Genomic DNA, 26,074 nt, shown 5'->3' on the forward strand with positions numbered 1-26,074 from the left:
GGCTTCAAGAAACAGTTTTAAGATCATTGACTAGTCCAATCCTTTCCTTTGGATGGGGAAATGTGCCCAAGTATGTCAAAGCCTGAAATCACAGTTTTTCACAGGCAGAAGCGGCAAAGGACACAGGTCTTATGCCTAAACTGCCATTCTTTGCATTGGACTGCAGGGATTCCTTCAACCACTTTCTCTTTAAATGCAGGAAAGGCTAATGTTCAGAGGGGTGGGATGGGGGGGGGGGGGGCGCTGATTTACTTCAGCATTTTCAGAAGTCACTCACTTTGAGGAAGAGTTGCAGAAATACTTTCCCTGAAGAATAAAACAAGTTGACTAGATACCCATTTGTTCAGGACCAGAAAGGAGCGATGTAGTCTTCAGAACTTGCTTCCTCTCCTATATTACTACCCTATCTGCTACTTACATAGATATAATTTGGTTCAAGCTTCAAAATTCTTGTTTCATTATTTTGATTAGGAAATGAATCAACCAAATTTATAACTGATTTTAAAAATTCAGCTTTATTAAATTTGCTTATAATAAACTGCATCCATTTAAAGAGTAAAATTTGATGAGTTTTGACAGTTACATACACAAGTGAATGACCACCATTATCATGATACAAAACATTTTCATCACCTCAAAGAAATTCCTCAGGCTTTTTTGAAATTTATCCTTCCCTTTGCTCACAGCTCCAGGCAATGTTTGGTCTGCTCTTTGTCCCTGTAGTTCATTTGCATTTTCTACATTTTTATATACTCTGAAGTCTTGTGTCTAACTTTTTCCATCCATGTTGACAATTCTTTCTTTTTTCTGGCGAGTGGTATTCCATTGTATGGATATACCACTTTTGGTTTGTCCATCAGCTATTGATGGGCATTTGGTTTGTTTACAGTTTGGGGTCATTATTAATAAAGCTTCCCTGAATATTCACGTACAAATATTTATTTTTTATTTATTTTTTTTAAATTTTTTTAATGTTTATTTATTTTTGAGACAGAGAGAGAGCATGAACGGGGGAGGGTCAGAGAGAGAGGGAGACACAGAATCTGAAACAGGCTCCAGGCTCTGAGCTGTCAGCACAGAGCCCGACGCGGGGCTCGAACCCACGAACTGTGAGATCATGACCTGAGCCAAAGTCCGACACTTAACTGACTGAGCCACCCAGGCGCCCCTCACGTACAAATATTTATGTGGACAAATGTTTCATTACTCTTCTGTAAATATCTAAGAGTTAAATGGCTAAGTTGTATGGTAGATGTATGCTTACTATTTAAAAAAAAAAAAACTGTCAAAATGTTTCCAATGGAAAAGTGGTTTTCCATTATATACTCTATCAATGATATATGAGCATTCCAGCTGTTCCACGTCTTTGTTAACACTTGGTGTTTTCAGTCTTATTAATTTTAAAAGTTTAATGGTTATATATTAGTACCTTGTGGTCTTAATGATCATTTCCTCAATGATTATAGATGTTGAACATTTTTTCCCATGTTTGTTGGTCATCATACATCTTTTTTGAAGAATCTGTTCAAATGTATTATTGAGTTGGTTGTCTTCTTAGTATTGAGTTTTAAGATTTTTTTTTTTTAATTCAGAATACAAGTTCTTTTTTTAGGCATATGATTTGTGAATATTTTCTCCCATTCAGAGTTCTCACCTTTTACACCATGAAACCTTAATGGTCCCTACAACCCATTTTTGAGTCGTATTATGTAGATGGCAAACAAACAAACAAAAAAGGTTACAATGTATTATTCCATAATTTAATTTTAAAATATGCATTATACACTGATGAGTAGTGATTATCTTCTCCTCAGCCCAGGCTGTAAACGATGTACTTCATAGTCTGATTCTTCTTCTCCGAAAAAATAGTACATTACAGTTAATGCACAGGGCTTTTCTTGACACTAATATCCTTGGTATTTTAATGGCTAGTTTAACACACACATGCCCACACACATAAACACAAGCACACACACACAATGTACTTCAATGACCCCAAACCATAATTGCTTGTTGTTTGTCTTATGTAAATGGATCTCTTTTCAAATGTGGAAATATCTGCTTAACAATAGTCTTATAATTAGCCCACAAAACAGGCACAAACATTTGCTAGAAAAACGAAGTGGACTCAGCTCATTTCCAGCCTGAGATTCTGAGCATCAAGGTTGAACTCAGAAGAGCTTTTATAACCCATTGATACAGCCCTGAAAATGGAGTTTCCCACTGGTAATGCCAAGAGACCCTTGAGTACAGAATCGGGTGCTGTGGTGATAAACATCTGACATTTTCATTTGCAAGTATTCATGTTTCCTTTTAGATAATGTTCCCTCTATTTACTTCTTCAGCAGCAATGCATCAAATATCCTACAGTGTAATCCTTCTCTCAGCACTTATCAATGAACTATGAAATAGTATTAAATAGAATTAATTAGAAGTTTTAATGAATCATGTCTGTCCTCATTTATTATACAATGTAATTTTCAAGGAGTGATTAATTACGAGTTACAGATGAGTGAATGGTTAATGTAGTTTGCTAACCTTACTAAGGAGTGACTGTACACAGCAAGCTGCTTCTCCTCTGTTTATTAGCATGTGGCTTTGTACCACCAGCAGATCAGGTGAATGAAAGGGTTTTAGTGACGGTGCAATTAATATGCACTGTCAGCTAATAATTTACTCCCTCATTTTCTTTCCTGTATATCATAAGAACATTGTGGAGATTCAGAGGTAGAATTTAGCCATCCTTATTTTGTAGTGTTTCTACAGGGCTATTAGTTTGCCCCTATCACATCCACCTAAGCTGCATGATTATTTTAAGTAGATCCTATTTAATACAAGGCAGCTTGTTTGAGATGATTCTCCCTGCATATTTCCTTGAAGAATATACCAATTTACCACATCATTACTATCATTATCTAAAAAGTGGTAGTTGGCTGCCCTTCATTTTCAATTTTCTTACATGTACCTTTCAGAAGCTGAAAAATGCCCAAGCTGACAAAAATGTAGTAGTTAAATACAGAATAATTTGTGGACAGAGAGTAATTGAGAATGGCATATACGAATGCCAAAAGGTTTTTTGTTTTGTTTTGTTTTTGTTTTTGTTTGCCTTCCCAACAGACATACTCACAAAAGACCACGACAACCTTGGGGATAAGTCACCATCTTACAACATTCTTCTTTGCTTCTTCTTCAAAGAACTCATTTGCTGTGGTTATATGGAGGTGGAAACCCTCATGGCATACCCCCACACTACCTGTATTTGCTGGCTGAAGGGCAGATAGCAAGCAGCTCATTTCGCTGTGCAAAGCAGACACTAGTGTTTTCTGCTCTGAATCCAGGGGAGCTTCATAGCTCTTTGAAGGCCCAGCTAACCTCAGCAGGAAAAGTAACAACACTTATTTATATTTGTGTGATATTTAATGATTTTCATTATTTTTTCATAAGTATTATCTTATTAAATCTAGGTAAAATTCCATGAATAAAGAAACTATTACAAGATATTAGCTGATCTGCCCAAGACCCCATAAGCAATGAGTGGATAAGCCAAACACTCATTCATTCAACAAATATTTATTAAGCACCTAATATCAGACACCTACTACTTTTCATTGACTGGATAACTCTACATCCTTTCCATCACAGACCTTAGATACCAGTAGGCGAGACAAGAAATAAAGGAATAAAGATAGTGATAAGCCCTGTAAAGAAAATTTAAAAAGCAAAGAGGTTAGAGAGAAATGGGGCATGAGGAAGGTTATTTTAGACAAGGCGGTCAGAGAAAGCCTCCTTGACAAGATGCCGTATCAGAGCAAAACTGACTGATGAAAAGGAGTCTGTTAATTGAAGAAAACATTCCAGGCAGAGAGAACAGCAAATCCAAAGGTCATGAGCCCTTTGGTGTGTTTGAAGAAGCACAAGAGACCAATGTGGCTGGAGAGAAATACAGCCAGGGAAAGATGAAGCTGAAGAGATGCGCTGGGGAGATCTAGTTAGTTCCATTGGAGGTGCCACAAAAATTTTGGATTTAAACTCAAGAAGATAATGTATGTTGAACAGCCTTTTCCAATCCAATTCTGCCTAGAATTTCTAGGACATGAGAAATGGAAGATAATGTGCTAGAACATCAGGTAGCATTTTCCATTTCTAATTTTAAGGAAATGAAGAAGAAAAAAGAGACTAGGATTTGAAGTTATTAATATAAAAGTATACTGGTAATGTCCTATCTTTATTAGGGGGCTCAACTTCCAGATGAGCAATGCTCTTTGAAGTCAAGAACTACTTTTTATTCTGTACTGCACACAAATCAATGTCTCGTGTTTCCAATCAGTGCTCTCTGAAATGAACTGAATGACCTGATATTTATTGCTCTGTCCAGCCCAAGTCTGAGGAATCCTGATAGGAGATGCCATGGTATTTGAAATCACTGTAACAGAACAGAAGGATCCAGAAAGCAGCCCTCACTTAGCACTTGGCTTCACAATGTGTGTGCTATCGATCCAGACATCCAATTTGTCTGTAGTGGGGTATTGCTAATCCCTCAAGCAAGTGTGTAATAATGCACTTATTTTGCAAAGCATTTTCTTTTCTTAAACCTACATTTTCTCACCTACTTCCCCAAGTAAAACTATGAGGATTATAAACGTTAATTCTCTAATGAATGTTATGGAAAATCTGTTCCTACTTCCACTCTACAAGACTCTTGGGAGGTGATGAGTTCAGATGAAGGAGCAATACCACTTTATGTTACAGCAACAGGATTTTACTCAGGAATCTCAATACTATAAGCTCTAAAAGCCTATTTTTTTTTATTAAGGAAATTTTTAGATGGCCCACTGTAAAGTGCATGCCTTTGTAATCACAAAAGCAAGTGTAAAAGAGGAAAAAACTTTTCTCTGCCACTCTTCTTGGGTTCAGTGGCTAGGAACTGTGAGTTTATTCCCTGATGTAGTGATGGTTTCATGTGTGTATGTATATGTCCACTTTATTCTAACGGTAGTAGATTGGAAGGTAAACTGAAATGTAATAAGCAAATATATGAACACAGGTATATGAAACAAAGTTGTGGCATTTGCAAAGTTGTATTGCATAGTAGTTGACAAGACTAAAAGGGAAGAAAGAATTTTTAAAATTACAAAACATTGTAAAAATGCTGAAATGTAAGCTACATTATATAATAAGTTTCTCAGAAGGGACACTAAGTTAAAATGAAAGTTTGGGGTGAAAATTCACTGGTCAATTATTAATTTAATTTTTAATAGACTTTATTTTTTTAGAACAGTCTTAGGTTCACAGCAAAAGTGAACAGCAAATACAGAGAGTTCCCATATACCTACTGCCCTTCCCCTTCCCCCATACCCATACAACCTCTCCAACTGTCAACCCTCCACACCAGAGTGGGACATTTGTTACCACTCTAGTGAACCTACCAGTTGAACCTACATTGACACTGACCTAATTATTACCCAAAGTTTATCATTTATATCATGGTTCACTCTTGGTTTTGTATATTCTGTGGGTTTTGACAAATGTAAATGATGTGTATCCACCATTATATAGTTTCATACAGAATTGTTTCACTGCCCTAAATATCCACTGTGCTCTGCCTACCCATCCATCCTTCCCTTCAATACCTTGCAACCACTGATCTTTGTACTTTATCCATATGAATCTACTTTTTCAACTCTAAATTCTATGAAGTTTAAAAATATATCAAATATTTCAATGAAAATTTAGCATTCAGTTTGAGATATATTTTAAGTGTAAAATACAGATTAGATTTTGAACGCTTAGCATGAAAACAATGTAAAATGTCTCAATCATTTTTCATACTGATGACATTTTGGCTATACGGAAAGAAATAAAACATGTTCTTGGAGAGCCTGGGTGGCTCAATGAGTTGGGCGTCCGGCTTCAGCTCAGGTCATGATCTCATGGTTTGTGAGTTTGAGCCCTGCGTTTGGCTCTGTGCTGATAGCTCAGAGCCTGGAGCCTGCTTCAGATTCTGTATCTCCCTCTCTGCCCCTCTCCCACTCACGCTCTGTCTCTCTCCCTCTCAAAAATGAATAGACATTTAAAAAAATTTTTTTTAAGTTCTTGAAATTAATTTTATCTATTTTTACATTTTTAGTGTGACTACAAAAGTTTTAAATTACATATGTGGCTTACATTATATTACTGGATAGTGTTGCTTTAGACTTATGATAGCTGAACTCCAGAAATATCATTAACTGGGTGACCAAGCATTTCTCAGGCATAATGAGTAAACTGCCTTCCACTCTATTTCATTAAATTAATATTAGATAAAAATTTAAGAAATTTGCCTGCATAAGTATGATTAACTATTGACTAAGACTAAATAACCATCAGCTGATATGTAGATTTAGTGAAGCAATATAGGGAAATTAAACATTTTAACCATAAACATATCGCACAGGTCCCTGTTTTTACATGATATCCATGGGCCTTATAACCACATGTCCCCATTTTTCCCATAAACATCATGCCACACAGTTCCATCAACTTTTTGGTATACATCTTGCTGGTCCATGTGGACCCTTGATCTAATAACAAATGCCAGAATTTCCCCAAGAAAATAGAAGTAGGCAGATAGAACTGCTTATTTTTATCCTGGGCTGACAGTCTTTTCTATTCTTTCCACCTTGTCATACATTAAATATGAAATCAGAAGGAAGGAGGGAGAAGAAGGCACTGCAGAGAGTTTTTGGAGAGAGAACAAGTGGAAGGTTACACACCTGCACTCTCTCCTTTTTCTCAGCTCTTAGATTCACTGATGCTTAAAAGGGGAAATAACACTTAAAAGTGCTATATTGGTACTCATGCTCAATCCAGTCTCCTCTCTCATCTGTGTTTCCACAATGCTGGGGGGTGCAGGGTGAGGCAAGGACCCAGTCTTTAAAAGTGTTCTTTTCATGCTCACTCAGCACTCTCCCAGTTCTTGGATCCCACACATGATATGAAAAAGGACATGAAAAAGCATTGACTGAATTCCAAATGGCACATTATTGTTTCTGCTCCAGCACACGTTCTTGGAGCAGCTTTGTTTTGGCTTCCAAGTTAGATGATTTTCATTAGGTATTTGGATTAATCTACAATAAAATAACAAATCCATTTGTGAGGTGGTTTGGCTGCCCGCGAAGTGGGGACCTAGGACACATACCACACAGTATTTATAAGAGTATTTGACAAGTATTATTTAATTTTTATCACTCCTTCCCTATCGAAGTGGAAGGATGGTGTGGTTTTCTCTAACTTGCACGTTCTATTTTAAAGAAATTAGTGGCACCTGGGTGGCTCAGTCAAGCTGAGCATCCAACTCTTGATTTCAGCTCAGGACATGATCCCAGGGTAATGGGATCACCCCCTGCATCCAGCTCTGAGCTGAGCATGGAGCCTGCTTGAGATTCTCTTTCTCTCCCTCTGCCCCTATCCCATTCCTACTCTCTGTCTAGGAAGGAAGGAAGGAAGGAAGGAAGGAAGGAAGGAAGGAAGGAAGTGAGGGAGGGAGGAAGGATTGAAGAATTATGAACACTTGAAGAATGAAGTAAATAGATCTCTGATTTTAAAGTTTCATCAAGTTGAGAAGTCACTTCCTGTTCACCCAATGCATCATATTAATTTTTACTTCAAAATGTTTCCTTCTGTCTGGAATCCTCTTCCTACACTGGCCTACAACTCCTCTTCATCCTTCACATCTCAGTTTAAATGTCATTTCTTAGGGAGGTTGAATATCGTATAGTATAAAGTAAAAAATTAAATAATTATTGCGATTCTTCTCATTTCTTAAAACCAGTGAAAGCAATATGATGCTGAGAGAAAGCAATAAAGGCTTAATCATCTATAAATACCCTAACTTGAAGGTACCCCTTCATTACATTTGCAGTTTACCCTACACTTCTACATAACACTAGCACTATTCAATACCTGTCTCAATGACTAGACTACAAATAAAAGTAAAGAAGCTGTCAGCTCAGAATAAAAATAAGCTCCATGAGGGAAAATATGGGTCTGGATTTTATTCCCAACACCTAGCCTAGTTCCTGGCATACAGTAGGCACTGAATAAAGATTTATTGAGTGAATGAATAAATAAATGCAAGAATAAAGAGGTTACATTTCATGTTCCTCAGTAGTGCTTTACTAGAAAGGGTATTTTGGGAAACAGACCACAAGCCCATACATATGGAATGATAGAAATCAATGAATAGAGTATCTCACTCACTTTTCAATATAAAGTGCTCCAATATCTACTGTACTTGTTCTTTAACCACTGAAATGCGGTATTATAATTGAGGTAGATCATCATCTATTTAGCAGGATGTAATTTTTTAAAGTCCTAAGTTAAGGGGCACTTGGGTAGCTCAGTTGGTTAAACATCCAACTTAGACTCAGGTCATGATCTCACAATTCATTAAGTTTGAGCCCCTTGTCGGGCTCTGTGCTGACAGCTCAGAGCCTGGAGCCTGATTTGGATTCTGTGTCTCCCTCTCTCCCTGACTTTCCCCTATTGACACTATCTCTTTCTCTCAAAAATAAATAAACATTAAAAAAAATTTTGAAGTCTAAAATTAATAAATTGTATGTGTATATTTAGGATGTACCTATTAACAGTTTTTTAAAAAGCAAATGATTAAAAGCAGTTGACTCCGGGGAGTGGGTCATGTTGGTGCTTTAAGTGACTATTCTTATGTAAGTCCTTTTGTTCCTTCTGTATTTTGTTAACATATTTGTCTTTTTTGATGAAAAAATAAAAATCTCTCCTTACCCATTTGCTTCAGAGTCAGTCACTAATTTTTACTTAGTATCCTCTGTTTTATAATGCTAAATATATTTTCTCAATTAAATTGTAAGGTTTGTGATGTCACATACATACACCTTTATACTTATGATATATAGTACAATGTGCTCTATATAGCACATATTAATAATTGTTGACTGATAAATGAAGATAGGAGGTTATCATTTCTAACTCAAATAAGTTACATTTCTAGTTTAATTTTTATTTATTTTTCACATTCTCTAAACAAGCCCAACAATGAATATTGTCATAACTATTTTTTAATTATTTTAACAACATATGATAAAGGTACAGGAGTTAATATATATCATCCATGTAGTAACAGCCTAAACATGTTGGTATCTCAGGCCAGCAATATGATGACATTTCCAGGTGAACATTTAGTGCTAATAATAATAATAATAATAATAATGTTATAGAACTTTTGAAGATATTTCAATGATTATCCATGAAATGGTTTACTATAAATTACTATAATGTCCAAACTAAAATAATGATTGAGATTCTTGTCATTTTTGGAAGCAATAAGCATCTGGGGAAAACAGTGATAAAGTTTTAATCATCTATAAATCCAGAGAAATGTCTGTGCAATCAGGCTATCTGTTGCCTATTAGAATCATAGTATCATGTAACCATACAATCCCAGGGTTGAAGAGACCATAAATGGTTCTTTTTCCAATTTTCCATTCAGTGTTTTTAACTTTGTGCTAAAACATACAATGTCTTAAAACATACCAATGTATGCTGTGTTGTTAAACATTCTCTCCTAAGAAGAGTCATGGCCACTCCAAAATGTTCTTTAGAAAGTGTTTTTTAGAAAAATTTCCCTTACACTGAGGTAAAAAAAAAAAAAAAGTCTCTATGTACAACTTCAGTGGGTTGGTATGACCCCTTAAGGTCATCCAGAATGAATCCAATACCCATTTTGTGTGAGAGACTTTCAGACATTTGAAGCATAGTTTTTGTCTTCTCTTTCCTCAACTAGATATGATATGAATCTCCCCCCAGTACTGGAGCCTGCCCTTATAAACCATGTCCACTGTGTATTCCCATTATTGCTATGTTATTTCTGTCTTCAGGAATCTCTGTTACTTTGGGTTAAATTTTAGAGAGAAACGTGGAAAAATCTACAAAATCTAACATAAAGATCCTGCTAACAGAAGGAAGCCTAGGAGAAAGAAATCTGAACATTTGCTCTTAGAAGGAAGTCCCAGTGTGACGTAATGACTTTCAAGGTCAAGAGTTTGGAATAAACTCAATAAAGTGTTTCCCATTCTTCCATCTACACTGATTTTTAAGGAAGAGGGAGTTAATTTTTTTTTAATTTTTTTTAAACGTTTTTATTTATTTTTGAGACAGAGAGAGACAGAGCATGAACGGGGGAGGGTCAGAGAGAGAGGGAGACACAGAATCTGAAACAGGCTCCAGGCTCTGAGCTGTCAGTACAGAGCCCGACGCGGGGCTTGAACTCACGAACCGCGAGATCATGACCTGACCGGAAGTCGGACGCTTAACCGACTGAGCCACCCAGGCGCCCCGGGAGTTAATTTTTAAATCCTCCCTCACCGCAGCTCTGAACCATCCTCCAGAGCAACAGATAAATGACCTACAGCAGCAGGAGGCAGAACAGACAGGCTCTGTTTACACCTTTTTTTTTTTTTTTAATCTTTGCCACTGTGATAGCTTCGTGTTTGTTTCTCTTTTTACATGACTCAGTTGTGAGGTACCATGTATTATTGCTCATTTTTATTCTGCACAGATACAATTGTTGACCTTCAATGTCTGTTTCTCAGACTTTGAATGGCAGTGACCCTGACATCAGTAATATCACCTATGTCCCCTGACACCTTTGCAAATGTACTGGGCCAGAGATCTTATTAATATATTTTCCCTCCATTATTTCATTAACAGCTGGCTTTCATTAAACTACTCTTACCACTTCAAGTCAAAGGGATTTCTCATTGAAACAAGAACAATGTTTTGAGTGCTCATAGAAAACTGGGTTTAAGATTTCCATGCAATTACATTTTTTACTCAGCTCATGTCGTTATCCTTACCCTGAAGGTAGTCAGAGTGAAAACTGTCAAAATCTTTGCTTTTCCAACTAACTTTTGGCTTTCCAAAATCATGGTCTTCCATTGAGAGTATTTTGAAATAAGGGATTCAAATTATGAGTCTTTTAAGCTTTAGAGAATACAGAGTATTGTATGGGAAAATCAGTTATTCCTTGGAGTTCCATTTATTTTGTTCGAAGCAACACACATACTCTCTCAGTACTGAAAGCATACAGTAATAGTTCATTAAAATGAATGAGAAAGAATATGTGAGCACTCATAGAAACCTTAGACCAAACCAAAAGTGGGAGTCAGATTGAAAAGTCACATTGATGTCTTTCTTGCTGTCACTAAATTAAACTCTAAAATTGTATTATTCCCAGTCATCATCTGTGTTCATGTCCACTTTATTACAACCACATTCTAGGTAATTGTCAGATTCCAATTTGGTTTAATTTTTAAGCTGGAGGGTGATTATATCCAATTTCAACGTAACAGAAGGTACTTGGGCAGGACTATCTTTTCTTGTTGATAAGGAGAAAAGTAGGCAGAGTTTAGAAACACTTCTACACTATTGCCCTACTCAGTAATGTGACAGCGAGCAGTGCTGACCATCAAGAAGGTCTTCACAAATCTTAGGGCTACTTCTCAAAATGTGGCCCAAAGAGTCTGTACCCATTTCACTGGGGGAGTTTGTTAAAAAATGCAAATGACTAAGTCCACTTGGATATTTTTGAGAAAGAATCCACTAAAAAAACAAAAACAAACAAAAAAAACCACCCAAACCTTCAAATAAGTGACACAATTTCACCATGAAATCCAGTGTTACAACTCCCTTTATAGAGTTGGTCATCTACTAAATCTTTCCTTCTCTATATTTTATACCCAATATTGCAGGAAATGATTTATCTCCACACCTCCCACATACACAGGTCTCAAAGTCCCCACACAGGATGCTATGCAGATGACAATGTAGATGTCAGTGGCTTTCCTTAAAAGATTTCAAAATGCAATCTATCAGAAGGCACATGCCCTGGGTTTCATTTCATGCTAATAAAATCATACATTGTAATTCCTGACCCAGATTAGCATCACAAAGTCTATGATATATTTTTTCCTACTCTCATCTTCTGCAAGTTCAAGTGTTTTCTACTTGCTTTGCAATCTGCAATCTACTCCCTTTCCATTGCATCTTACTGTTGTTTGCTTCTTTCTGTTCTTTTTTTTTTGAAAATAAAAAGAACAATTGTTGATTGAAGTAATAAAGCTCCCATAAAATAGGACTTACTGACTGATTTTCACCATCAGCATTATAATACTAGCTTGTGATTCAACACTACTGTTGAAGAGTCACTTCTGTCAGTTTCTAAGTTAGCATAATTCAGCGTTTGAGTTCCCAGGAATTCATAAAATACCAAGAAGAACTTAACATCTATAGATCTGTACAGTGTCTGAAATTGTGCTTTTGCAAACCAATCAGAAAGGGCTAAACCCACCACTTCGCCAAGCCCCAATCATCCTAACCTGCAACTCCAAGTCAGGATTTGCTCAAAAATATCTGCCCACAAGCTTGACACCAACTTATAGAGGCATTCTTTGCAACTAAGACATTATCACAATCTATTCAGATCCCCACTACACTGCAAATAGAGAAGATGGCAGGTCACCCACACATTAGCATGTTTTCAGATTAGCCGTTGTCACCTTGAGATACAGAAGAAGTGAGGCACAGGACTGGTTGATTTTAATAGGGTGTCAAGGCACAGATCATCGATTTATAAACTCCTTCAAGAAATAAACACATCCCTTATGTGGATCCTGAGAAACTTAACAGAAGACCATGGAGGAGGGGAAGGAAAAAAAAAAGTTAGAGAGGGAGAGAGCCAAACCTTAAGAGACTCTTAAAAACAGAACAATTTGAGGGTTGATGGGGGGTGGGACAGAGGGGTGGGTGGGTGATGGGTATTGAGGAGGGCACCTGTTGGGAAGAACACTGGGTGTTGTATGGAAACCAATTTGACGATAAATTTCATATTAAAAAAAAAAAAGAAATGAACACGTCTTTGAAATTCCCAACATATCTAGAATATCATTGGTCTTTATACTTGCTCAACAATACTTCTGCAGAGAGCACCAAGAAACAAACTGAAATAATTTCATGTGCCTGTAGAAGGTTTCTACCAACAGAACTCAGTTACCTTTGACCTCAACTTACTGCCTGCTTACATGTTGGCTTGTTTCCTTGACATTATGTCCTCCATGTTCTACATGAGTGAGTTTAGATTTCCTAAAGTTTTGTTTCTGACCATCTTATCCTGGAGATAAAGAAAGAAGAGCAGATATAAGCCTCTATGTGTTTCTGATGGTGCGGATAGAAAGGAAGGCATTCTAGAAGTAATATTTATGATCATCTTAACCTTCAAAAGAGAAGTAAAAGTTACTCATAATGTGCTTAGGTTTAGATATTGAGTACGTTGTATTTAGTGTGTATAGTACTTAATAGAGGCAAAAACAATTTTATTCAGGTCAGCACACCCCAGTTTGGCATTTTAAAAAATATTTTAAATCTTTACTATTTACTATTTTAATATTTACCTAATGTGATTTAATCAAGTTAAAGAAGATGTTCCATTAATTAGTTGCCAACTTCTTACAGGGGCTTTAGGAGTAAGTAAACCAAAAAAATGAAGCATCATTTCCAATGCATCAATGGGGAGCTGATTGTGTTTTGATGGGGAGGGGTGGGGAGCAGGTGCAGAGGAGAGAGAAGTACACTGCCTAATATTAAACAAGAACCACACCTTCTATTAGGAGACGGAAGGAACTGCTGCAGGGAGCAGCTCCCTCACAGAGGATGTGTGGAGACTCCACTAACCCACCTGTCATTATATTTTTGTTTGGTTGTTTGCTTAATTCTTTTTTTCTGCAAGCATTGTAATGGTTTATTTTTCTTTAACTCTGGTTTTATTTTTTCACCCAGGTTTGAGGTATAATTGACAAATAGAAAAAATATATATTTAAGGTGTGCAACATGATGGTTTGATATAAATACACCTTGTGAAATGATTACAATCAAGTTAATCAGCTCACAGAGTAACCCTTTTTAGTTTTTTTGTTTTTATTTTCAGTGTGATGAGAACACTTACTATCTACTGTCTTAGCAAATTTCAGTTATACAGTAAAGTATTATCAACTATAGTCACCATGTGGTACATTAGATCCTCAGACCATATTCATCTTATAACTGAAAGTTTGTACCCCTTTAACAACTTCTCCCCATCTCCCCAGCTCCCATGCCCTGACAACCACCATTCTACTATATTTTTTCTGAGTTTGACTTTTTTTTTTTTTTAGATTCCATGTACAAACGATAGCATGCATTATTTGTTTTTATCTTTTTGGCTTAGTTCACTTAGCGTAATGCCCTACAGATTCATCCATGTTGTCACAAATGGCAGGATTTCTTTCCTTTGTAAAGTTGAATAATATTCCTCTGTGTGTCTGTGTGTGTGTGTGTGTGTGTGTGTGTGTGTGTGTGTGTGTGTATCCATTCATCCAATGACTGACACTTAGGTTTTTTCCATACTGTGAATAATGCTGCAATGAACACAGGAGTACACATATCTCTTTGAGATAATGATTTTGTTTCCTTTGGATATGTACCCAGAAGTGTCATTGCTGGATCATATTGTAGTTATTTTATTTATCTCTTGAGGCACTCCCATACTGTTTTCCATAATAGCTGTAGCAGTGTACATTTCCACCAACAGTGTACCAAGGCTGTCTTTTCTCCATATTTTTTACCAGCATTTGTTATCTCTTGTCTTTTTCATTATCTAAACGTGTATGGGGTGATATGCCATTGTGGTTTTGATTTGCATTTCTCTGGTGATAAGTGATATTTGAGTGCCTTCTCATATACCTGTTGACCACTTGCATGCCTTCTTTAGAAAAATGTTTATTCAGTTCCTTTGCCTATTTTTTAAACCAGATTGTGTTTTTGTTATTGAGTTGTATGAGTTCCTCGCATATTTTGAATATTAACTGCTCACTGGATATGTGGTTTGCAAATCTTTTCTTCCATTCCATAGGATGGCTTTCATTTTGTTGATGATCTCCTTTGCGGTGCAGAAACTTTTCGGTTTGTCTATTTTTGCTTTTGTTGCCTATACTTTTGGTGTCATGCCCAAAAAATCACTGCCAAGGCTAGTGTCAAAGAGCTTTTTCCCTATGTTTTATTCTAGGCATTTTATGCTTTAGGTCTTTAATCCATTTTGATTTGATTTTCATGTGTGGTGTAAGGATTCTGATTTCATTCTTTTGCATGATATCCAGTTTTCCCAAGCACCATTTACTGAACAGATGATCCATACCTCATTGTGTGTTCTTGGCTCTCTTGTCAAAAATGAGTTAACTATATATGCTTAGGTTTATTTCTGGGCTCCCTATTTTCTTCTATTGATCTATATGTCTGCCCTGGTGTCAGTGCCATAGTGTTTTGATTACTACAGCTTTGTAATATAGTTTGAGATAGGAAGTGTCATGTCTCTAACTTTGTTCTTCTTTTTCAAGATTTCTTTGGTTATTCAGAGTCTTGTGTGATTCCATACAAATTTTAGGATTGTTTTTCCTATTTTTGTGAAAAATAATACAATGCCACTAGAACATTTATAGGGATTGCATTGAATCTGTAATTCACTTTGTAACCCATTTTTCTTTGAATGCACAAGAGTGGGATTGGATAAAGCTAGTCAAGAAATGGCTGGAGGGACATCTCCCAAAGGAGTCCCATTGTTATCCACATTTGTTCTAGGAAAGAGAGTGCCAGGATACTGAGATTATCTCACCTGCTTAAAATCCTTCCTATGTTAGACTGTGAGAGAACAGAAATTTGGTCAGTTTATGCCATTTCCTTTTTTGTCTGCAATAACAATAATAAACAAATGTTTTATTGAGTAGTTACTTTGTGATCAGGACTATGATAACATTTAAGTGGCTTATCCCTTTACCTTCCCACACGTTATGAAAGAGGTGCTATTTTTACCCCATACAGATAAAGAGACTGAAGCTTAGAGGGAATTAAGTATGTTACACAAGGTCACACAGTTGCTGAGTACTAAGGCCAGTATTTGAATTCATGTACTGCTGAATCCAGAGGTTACATGCTTAATCTCTGCTTAGTACAGCCTTTTAACAGGCCCTCCTTCTCCACTGTTTAAATTCCAGATTTCATGTACTTTATTTGGTTCATCTGCAGAAATGGAACAGGGACAACTAAAATGGGCTGTTCACTTCAGAAGCTGCCTCAACAGCCATCTGGAATCAATATGTCCTGCAAAAGAGTATTTCTCAATCTATAGATCTTACAAGACAGGAGCTCTCCCACTAACAGACTTGGACACAATAGGTTTTGAGAACGGGTGTAGAGTATAGCTGCTCCAGATCAGCGAACCTCAATTTCTACATGAAAGAGAAATTATAACAGCCAGCCTAATTTAACTGGATATAGGAGTAGGTAGAGATTGGAGACTGGAAAGGCATGCTTATTATAACACCCTTCTCAGATTTTCCAGGATCTCAGTTAATTTTTGATGAATGCTAGAAAGCACTCAATGGGAGATTGAGTTCTTTAATGAGTTTTTAAAATCAGGGTGTTTTGTATTAACATTCAATTCAATTAGAATTCATGGTATTGAATCCTCATCAAGGAAGAGCAGGTAATGATCTTACTTTTGGTTTTGGGAGTTCTTATTCTACGATCAGGGTCCTGCATATATTACCAGAGTCCCTTCTAAAGGATCTTTTCTCTCATCTGCTTAAAATCCTTACATGCCTTCTGATTTTAGTTAAATTTCCTTGCTAAGACTCACAAAGTCTTCCTCTCCTCAGTCTTTCCTCAGTCCTTTACAGAGCCCCCACACTTTGTATCATGTAGAACTATTGGCAAGTCTCAAAATATGGCTCACCCTTGGACCCTTGTGGGCCTGCATCCATACTGATCCTTCTGCTCCCAAATGGTTTCCTACTTTTTTTTACCAATTCCACCAACTCAACCTAAAATGTCAATTTATATCTCCTCACTCTGGGTCAAGTCTCTGAATGGTCTTACCTGGACTCAATGAAAAGCGCGGGCTAGTGTTCTCACCAGTGTCTACAAGCCTGGCAGGCAGTCAAGAACTCATTCTGCAGTCACACAGCAGGGTTTGAACTATCGTTACCACTTAACAGTTGAGTCAACTTAAAGCAAGTTATTGACTTCCCTGTACCTCAGTTTCCTCATCTGGAAGATGGATATTAATAGGACCATACTCAAAGATTATTGTAAAAATTAAATGACAACATAAAGAACTTAGCACAGCACCTGACTCATTTTAAGTTTTCCATAAATGCTAACTAATCACTGAATAGTAACACTGAATTCTTTTAGCATATTTATTATCCTATCTCTCATAAAACTATGAGACATGTGAGGTCAGTAGCTGATCTATTGTCTGTTTTCCCTTGTGCTTCATGCATAGTAGGTGCTTCATAAATGTCTGTTAAATGAGCGAAAATTAAATATCATGAAGATGACCAGTGAATGAACAAGATGCCCATGCTTAAATATGCCACTAGTTAATTATTGTGTTAAACGTGTCTAGAGGTCTTTGAAATTCTCCAAAGGAGTGCTCACCTGGTGGAACTTTCACTTAATGGACTACACATAAGTCACATCCATAACATGTAAGCATAAGAAAGTGGACTCTTTATTAAAACAGTATAAATCTATCTGATACAGAAGCAGAGAACAGCTTCAGGATTAGAGCCTCTAGGTGGAAAGAGATCACTATGATCTTGGTCCCCAATTATTTTCCCCTCTCCCCTGCCCTATGTGAGATTATTTCTGTTGCCACCAACCACCATGTAGGGTCTCCCCACCCCAAAACCCCACTCCCTCTTATAAACACCTACTTCAGACATACACTGAAATATCATCATTGCCCACTCTCACAATAGCTGTCAAAAACTACGAGGAACATGAAAATGCCCAAGTTATTCAAGTTACTCAAGTACAATTTTAGGATCACAGAACTAAGAAGTCCCAATGCCCTGGGACCATTTTGCCATCCCACGGAAGCTGTGGTCAACAGGCTCATCCATTCAATATCTGCTTTAATTTCCATCTACACTGCAGAAGTTAGGAAGATATGAATTATGATTCCCAAATGCTGTTGCAGTTGGGTTGCAGATGTGACAGGTTCTCCAATCACTCTCACTAAACTCAGTGGGGAGAGGGTAGAGAGAGGGAATGGCTTGGGTAGTATCTGTTTTGTCAGCAAGGTTAAAGCTCTTTCAGGCCTAGAAGTCAGCCCTGGGGCCACTGGTGTTCTCAGTTCAGAGCTCTCTAATGGCAGCAGAGCAGTGTTATTTCTGAGACACTGTGTGGAGAGTGATTACTAGGGGCCCAGCTGGGAGCTCACTTCCTTCAGCCCAACCACAATTCTGTAAGCATCTAAGTCCTGGTATTAAATTCTTTTCTGCTTAAAATAACTAGAAGAGTACGATACAATCCCCTTGGCAGCGTTTCCTTGCAGCTTTGTTGTTGCTGTGGTCTTGTTCTCTAGCCAACATCTTCCCCCTTCCTGGCTCCCCTTCCTTTTTCCTCCAACCCTACCCATCCTGTACTAGAAACTGATTGCATGATGTTGTCTTTCTCCAGATAGGAGTTAGAGGCCAGTGCCATACCTCATGACTCTCAATTCCCTACTCAGTTTGCTTTCCAGCCCCAAAGTTCCACTTCTCATTAGGAAGGACACTGGTCCTTTGAGAAGGGTACTTGTTAGGATGAGCACTGGGTGTTGTATGTAAGTGATGAATCACAGGAATCTACTCCTGAATCCAAGACTACACTGTATGTTAGCTATACACTCACTGAGCCCCAGGGAATACCTTACCCCAGTGAGGGCTTCTGGATCTATTCACTTTAGAACACATGTTCCCCCTTTTTCCAACATCAAATAATTCCACCTGCTACCAATCCCTCATAGAAGAATATCCCAAAAACACAATCCTGAAGGATATTTCAAGAATACAAACTCGATCACAGATAGATAGTAATAGCTGCCACACATAAAAGTACAGATGGCCACAGAAATATAGCTCCAGCTTTTCACAGCTTACACTGTGTTTATTCATACACGTGAACACCAAGGGCCTTGTGCTTCCTCCTCACATTTTACTCCTCTCACTCCCTTCGTAAGAGAGGAGGTTTATTCCGTAATGCTAAAATCACATTTTGAAAATGCTAAAAAGTTACACAGCCAGGCGGTGAGCACTTTGAGAGCAGGAACTGTCTTAACCATCTTTCCATCCTAAGCACTAGCATTGAGCTTGGCCCACAGTAGCCATGTGCTACAGGATACCCACTGGATATCCTACAATTTAATTAAATTCTGACACCAACTACATGGAGTTAGCACAGACCCCACAGATTAAGGGCTCAGTCTGATAAGACTGTACCAATTTCAGGTGCCAGTCAGAAGTCTCTGGTGTCTCTGATATACCTGCGTTGCTTCCCAGTCAGCTACAAATTTGAGGGCTCTCACAACACCCTCCAGGTTTGATAATTCACTAGAGTGATTTACAGAACTCACTGAAAGCACTACACTTACAATTAGCATTTTGTTATAAAGGATGTAACTTAAGGACAGCTAAATGGTAGAGATGAACAGGGCAAGGTCTGGCAAAGAAGAGGGCAGAGCCTCCATGCCAGTGTGGACTCAGGGTGTGTCCCCCTCCTGGCACATTGATCAATATGTTCATGAACCTGACAGTACTTTGAGCTTTACTGTTTGAGTTTTAATTGAGGCACAACTGATTATATCACTGGCCCTGTGTTTCAATCTCCAGTCCCCCTTCTCTCCCTCAAGGTGTGCAATTATTAGTCTTTATTAGTCCCTTAAAAGATCCAGGGTTCACCTTGAATCACCTTGTTAGCATAAACTCAGGTATGGCCCAAAGGGGCTTGTTAAGAATAACAAAAGGCACTCCTATCAGGAAAATTCCAAGAGTTTTTTAAGCTCTGTGACAGGAAGCAGGGACAAAGACTGATATATTCTTTATTATCTCACTCTGTCTGAGGCATATTTGCCAAATTGAGTTGAGTTGGCTACCTCCAAGTTCCGGTTAGTCATTATAAAAATTAAATGAAAGGGTCTTCAATTCTAGGATTAAAATGCTCCCATTGGAAGTAATGGTCTTTAAGTTCTTCCTTGAATATTCATTTAAATCACACTTTAAATAATCCCCAGTTGAAAGCCTGAATTTAAAGTCCTTTTTAACTAAGATGATAGGAGATGAATTCCACCACCCCAGATGGGCATTTAAGGCTTTAGTATATTTACTACCAACATTTTTATATCACCTTTGAAGTTGCTATTGTAGGGATACCAGATACCTTTATGGACAGATTCTGGGTGCATATACTGCTCTGTCGGACAGAGTAAATATCAAGCACTTTGAGTTTTATCAAGGTAAGCACACAGTAGAATAAAACATTTCTTTGTGTGTCTCACCAGTGTTGTTTTTATCAATGAAAATGGAATAAGAGGATAGAGATGTATAGTTACTATGCTCAAGGCTTATACTACTTTAATTAGAAGACAGAAAAGCTGCCAGGAAAGGTTTGCTTTTGTATGGAAGGAGAATTATTTATAGATAGAAAGACAGACAGATAGATATTTACATTTATATATATACACATATATGTGCATATATAAAAATGCACGTATTTGAATACACGGAGTCAGTGAGTTTTTTTGTTTTTTTGTTTTTTTGGGTTTTTTTTTTTTTTTTGCTATAAAGGGACACATAGTAAATATTTTAGGCTTTATAGGTCACAATTAGTCAACTCTCCATGGACATTACATGAAGAAATAGTCATGGCTGTGTTTTTTTTTTTTTAAGTTCATTTATTTATTTTGAGACAGTAGGGGAGGGGCAGAGAGAGAGTGACACAGAGAATCCCAAGCAGGTTCCCTGCTGTCAGCCCAGAGCCTGACATGGCTCAACTCACAAACCATGAGATTATGACCTGAGCTGAAGTCAAGAGTTGGTTGTTTAACTGACTGACCCACCCAGGTGTAGTCATGGCTGTGTCTAATAAAACTGTATTTTTGAAATCTGGATTTTATCTAATTTTCATGTGTCACGTAATCATACTCTCTTTAAAAATTTTTTTCAACTATTTAAAAATGCAAAAACCTTTTTTGCTCTCGGGCTGTGGCTGCAGACAATGAAGATTAATCTAGTGATGATGTCTCCTTGCCCTGGTTGCATGATCTGAGTGAAGCTGTATGACCCGGAGACTCTTCTTCTGCCCACTCTCCCTCCTCTAACTCATTCTTGAAAGACAAGATGGGTTTAATGGCAAATGTGCCCCAGATACTTCCAACATTGACTGTTCATGCTATTAATATCAAGGTAACATAGCTGGTGACAGCTTCTTTCATTGATTCATAATTCATGTCCCTGTTAAAGGGTATCTGATCTGATGAGTTATACATATTTCACTCTGAATATGCTAATGTTGTCAGTTTATATCAAAATAAACCACAACTTATTTCTTTCTTGACTAGGGAATTAAGGGAGAAAACGCCTCTGTTGGAGGCAGGTGGGAAATCCCAGGGCCCCAAAAATACCTCTGACTCTGAAAGATCAAATCCTGTTCAAATCACAATCAAAATGCCTCTTAGAGATTATGCCCAAGTCAGTGGTGGATGGCAATATGGCAGTATTTCTTATGTACTAGCTTCACAGAGTCTCAAGCTTTGCAAATATATTTCAGGAAGTGGTTGTATTTTTTAAAGCAATTTTTAAAATTCTCTGTTTAAGTGAATAGGTTCATCAATCAGAAGGCCCAAAGGCAGGTGAAAAAAAAAAGGGGGCAATTTTTGTATTGTTATTAAAGTAGGAGAAATAATATCTGAGGCCTGAGGCTCAATTTGTGAAGAGCATGATCCACGGGACTCCTGTTCAAGGTAGGCAGCTGCTGAGACACTTCAAAAGATCATCTTTATTGCAGAACAATTGCCTGACCCAGTTTCCTGGTCAGCAACATGCTTTTGTAGAAACTTCAGGAGCTGATGAAAAAGCTCAGCAAAGTTAGCATGTGTACTTTCATCTGGGGCTACTGGGAGGGGAAATATGAAAACGTTTCCAGGTCCCTTGGATTTAGCACTGCCAGCTCTACAGCCATAGGAGCAAAGAATGAAACAAAAGACATGAGCCTGGTTTAAAAGATGGTGTCTAATTTCCTGGCAAATGTGCTGGCTATTAGGGTTTGTAGAACACAGAGGCTTTTCTGTATTCATAGTCCTCTGCCTATCAAAATATTTTGATATTGTAATAAAATCCTACTGTAAAGTACATTTTGACCATTGACTAAGGATTCACTGCCTCAGTGTGAAAAGATATTCTTCTACCCAGTCTTATGTCTCTTTGAGAAACAACAGTTCTTGGTGCATAAGCATCTAAACAATATTTAATTTAGAATTCCGACATGCATCATAAAACTAACATAAAGAGCAACAATGTATGTTTTAATGATTTCAAAGGGGAAAACACATTTCCACAAATGGCTCTAAGTTAAGTTCCATTCATTGCATTCTGGAAAATACGACATCTTTAAGCAAAGAGCTCTTCAGCTTTTATTTTAAGCATCTGTATACTTACATTTATCAGCAAAAAGAATCTTTCAAAAGAGCTATTTGGTTTTAGAATTTCCTCTTCCAGTTTTTTTTTTTCCTTTAGGTTCATTTTAGAGAAAGTCATTTCAATTCATTTTTAACCCTACTTTTTGTAGTATTAGTTTCCTGGGCTACTACAACAAAGTGCCAAAAACTGAGTAGTTTAAAACAATGGAAAACTATATCTCACAGTTCTAGAGGCTTAAAATCCAAAATCAAGGTGTCTGAATTTTGATGGCTCTAGGAGACAATCCTTGCTTGTATCTTCTAGCTACTGGTGTTTTCCAGCAATCTTTGGTGTTTCTTTACTTGTAGATCGCTCAGTATAGTCACATGGCCATCTTCTCCCTATACCTTCAGGTGGTCTTCCCCCTGTACACTGTCTCTGTGTCCAAACTTCCCCTTTTTATAAGGATGCCAGTCATATTGAATTAGGGCCAATCATAATGACCTCATTTTAGTTGATTACCTCTGTAAAGACCCTATTTCCAAATAAGGTCACATTCAGAGGTATGGGGAGTTAAGACTTCAACATATCTTCTGTGGGGGGCACAATCTAGAACACTTGCATTGTTATGCATGCAATGTAATAATAATAATTTTGTTATTTAACAAAAATAACAATATTTACAGAGCATGACTGAGAAAATTAAACAATACTAAAGAAGGTTGACGTGGTCCTTAAGTCATTTCCAGCTGTCCTATGTTTTCACAACTTGGGGTATCTGTTCACAAATACAGCTTAGTCCACCCCATCCCAACCTAACTGTAGGAGGGGATAGGTCTGGGTCTCTTTCTGGAAGAAGTTTTGCTGAAGGCTCCTAATAAAATATCTGGACCCTCTTAGAATCTGCTTCAAGGCCCTCTACGTCCACCAGCCATAGTGACTCTATAAATGAGCCAGCACCAATGGAGTTGAGCAGTCCACATTGCAACCACTCTACAACTCCTCTGATGAGGCACCACTCCTAGCCCATGCTGTGGCGGTGGGAGACACTCCGACTCACAGATCCATTAAGTCTTTGGCATCTGAGTGTTGGGAAAATTCATTTCAAACAGAGATAAATACTGGAGCCTAGAGCAGTGGTTCTCAATTTGAATCACCTGAAGAGATCTGAAAAAATCTTGGTTGCTAGTCCTCACCCCCATGCTTGTAACTGAATTGGGTTACTGTGCCACCAGGGCACATGCACTTTAAAGCTTCCCATGTTACTAATGTGCACCCAAAGGCGAGAACAGCGGATCTAGCACAGTGTTCCCCAGACATCAATATGTCTAGGAATCACCTGAGGATCTGGTTAAAATGCAGATTCTGATTCCACAGATCTGGGATGGGGCTTCAGTTGCTGCATTTCTGACAGTGTCCTGGGGGATGCCAATGCTGTTGAGCCACTGGCCACACTTCTAGTAGCCAGGATCTAGAGAGCTGGTTTTCAAATGTGGCCACACAATGGGGTAACCAGCAGAGTTATACAAATACTGACACCTCCAGTGATTCTTATTTAATTGATCAGGGTTTCTGTGTGAGCGTCAGGGTCTTTAAAAGTTTCCTACAACATTGTAAAGTGCAACCCAGGGTGGGAAGCACCATTACTGAAAAAGGCAGAAACAATCTTCACTTCTTTCTGGCAATCCAACAGCGTGACCAGGTGGGCTGCATCAGGCATCACCTTCAATGGCAGGGTCAGCAACCAGACGTACCTGCCTTCCAAAGCTACAGACACAAGTGTACCCACACCGCGCAAGGGAAGGTCATACCAGTGAGTCATTCTAGAATACCAAGAAAGATGCCTAAATAATCCTGATGTTCTAGCTTTAGGTTTGTATCCAATGTTTATTTCCCCTTACCACTGCTATGTGCTCATTAATACACTGACAAGTGTCCTAGTGATGTCAAGCATTCTCCCTGAGTCATGTCCAGGGTCCATTAATAATTGCCTTTCTCTGCCATGTCCCAACTTCCCCCATTGAGAGAAGGCTGACTGGTCCTGTGGGCTCTCTGCAGGAAAGAAAGAAAGCCTGGCTAAACTCCCAGGGATGGTGGCAGCTAATGGGGAGGTTCACATGTTGGGAATATAACTTGGGAAGGTGCCAAAGTGTGAGAGGTAAAATTAGGGAGAAAAGAGGAAAGAGAATAGGCGAAAGTGATTTTATTACACTGTGTTCACCACTGGGGAGAGTGAGGGGAACATTATTTTCAGTCTCCATGGGAGATCTTTAATAGAATTGATAAGGCTCACAAATGCATTCATGGGGAATGCAAAGTGCTCCTAAGCCTGACTTCAAGGCTTGTGCAGCATAAAAACAAAGACTGTGCAAGGAACCAGGAATATGTGTGTAACAAATTTTTAAGGACAGGTGATGGGAGATCAATAGGCAAAAAGAAAGCAGACAAAGCTGGTTCTGGGGAATGGTGTTAAAAGAAGTTAATTAAATCTCTTTCATCTTGGTCAGCTAAGTACTTCCTTAGTCCACCTGAGAGCTGAAACAAGCTTTTGTAACAGCAGTCAGAACTGCAGGAGCAGACCCTGATCCCCAGTGAAGTAGGCTGGATATCCCTCACCACCAGCAGCACCACTGGGATGGCATGGCCATATATCCACTCCTAATTCACACAAGTTGTTCCAGCATCTGATGCAGTTGAGCATTTTAGCACTCTCACTGTGTTTGGGTTTGGACAAGAAGTGGTCAACCCAGTCAAAGGGTAACCTATATGTTACAGGCTGAGTTGTGTCCCCTCAAAATTCATGTGTTGAAGCCTCTGCCTGAATCATGTCATCCCATCAAGCCATAAGGTCAAGTTCAAAGTCAGTAATGATTAAATACACCCCATCACCACAGCTATGGTAATGGTGTGAATATACAATACTATTTAAAGGGAGAGTGAAAATTTACATTAATTATGTGATCTATCACACGTCAGTTCTGTCAGTGTATTTTTAGGGATTGATCGGCCATGGACTTGGTCTTAATAAAAGAACTTCAGAGTAGGGACTTACTATCAAGCATATCTAGAATATCTGTCTAGACAACTTACTATGAAGCAGTCACTTCCCATTGCTGAGCCTCAGTTTCCAAAAAAAATAAATAAATAATAAGTCTTTTGGGGCACCTGGGTGGTGCAGTTAATTAAGCATCCAACTCCTGATTTTGGCTCAAGTCATGATCTCATGATTTGTGGGATCAAGAGCACATGCACTCGATCTCTCTCTCTCTCAAAATAAATAAACTCAAAAAAAAAATAAGTCTTTTAACTACTTCGGCATTTATAACATAGCAACCACTTAGCCCACATAGTGTTTTGTTTACTTGTTTAATTAGTTGCAAATATTTTAAAGGATTTCACACTAAAATCTAGTTTCTCTCAATAAACTGGAGACTCTGACAAGAATGAGCGTCAAGACAACAAACACCAGGAGTAGAGCTGCATTTCCCCCTTTAGATGTCTGCCCTTTCCTAATGCCACAGTCCCACAGGCAA

The 26,074-nt window shown here is 38.0% G+C and overlaps 1 pseudogene; it reads right to left on the minus strand.

The window, feature by feature from the left end:
• Positions 1-26,074, minus strand: part of LOC122204533 — a 155,171-nt pseudogene that overhangs the window by 38,374 nt on the left and 90,723 nt on the right.

Source organism: Panthera leo, chromosome D4 (assembly GCF_018350215.1).
Source record: "Panthera leo isolate Ple1 chromosome D4, P.leo_Ple1_pat1.1, whole genome shotgun sequence".
Classification (NCBI taxonomy): domain Eukaryota; kingdom Metazoa; phylum Chordata; class Mammalia; order Carnivora; family Felidae; genus Panthera; species Panthera leo.